Genomic DNA, 830 nt, shown 5'->3' on the forward strand with positions numbered 1-830 from the left:
TTCCACTTTCAAATAACTTCACAATTCACCATAGACACAAGGAAACACACACACTCTGGGAAATCCTATAACCGACATAAACCATGTGAGCTACATGGAGTCCAACGTACAACCCACGTTGTGGAGAGCCGTCCTATCCTTGCCATCGGAGTAGGACTATCGATATCAAATCCACACAAACTAGTGATCACTATATAAATCAGCCTCAGGCTCACTCCTACAAAGGCACATAGTTCTAGGGAAGTAAAGTCGCTTTATACCTCCCACTGGGTGCTAAAGATTTCTCCCAGACTTAGCTCAGATCATTTCAAAGAGAATCCACAACAAAACAATTTCAGTAATATATAAATATACATCGGGAGCCATCATTCTTCCCATCCATCAAAATCAACCATGTTGTGGATTTATTTCACACTCGAGTTCAAAACAAATCCATTTAGAGAAAAAGGTCAAATCATTCAAAATATATCAAATATTCAGTATCAACGTGCTTATAACACACACTTTCTAAAAAAAATACAATTTCCAATAGGGATTCACGACCCAAATATCAAAATCATGATAAATATCATTCAAGATTCATGCTTTCTATCACCACACATGTAAATTCATCTTTCAAAATCATAAACATCAAGATTTCATAATAATCATCATAAGATATGGGGTTCATGCTTCAAATTCATAAAAATCAAATAAAAATCATGCCTTTGTAAAGAAAATTACTTTTGGGCACAAGAACAAAAGAGAGTTCTTGTTGAAAAACTCACATACCTTGAATGATGAACTTTAGATCGATACTCATTTTTGAGATGTTAATCGTGCCTCTGAAT

The sequence above is a fragment of the Capsicum annuum genome, chromosome 5, assembly GCF_002878395.1.
Source record: "Capsicum annuum cultivar UCD-10X-F1 chromosome 5, UCD10Xv1.1, whole genome shotgun sequence".
Taxonomy (NCBI): Eukaryota; Viridiplantae; Streptophyta; class Magnoliopsida; order Solanales; family Solanaceae; genus Capsicum; species Capsicum annuum.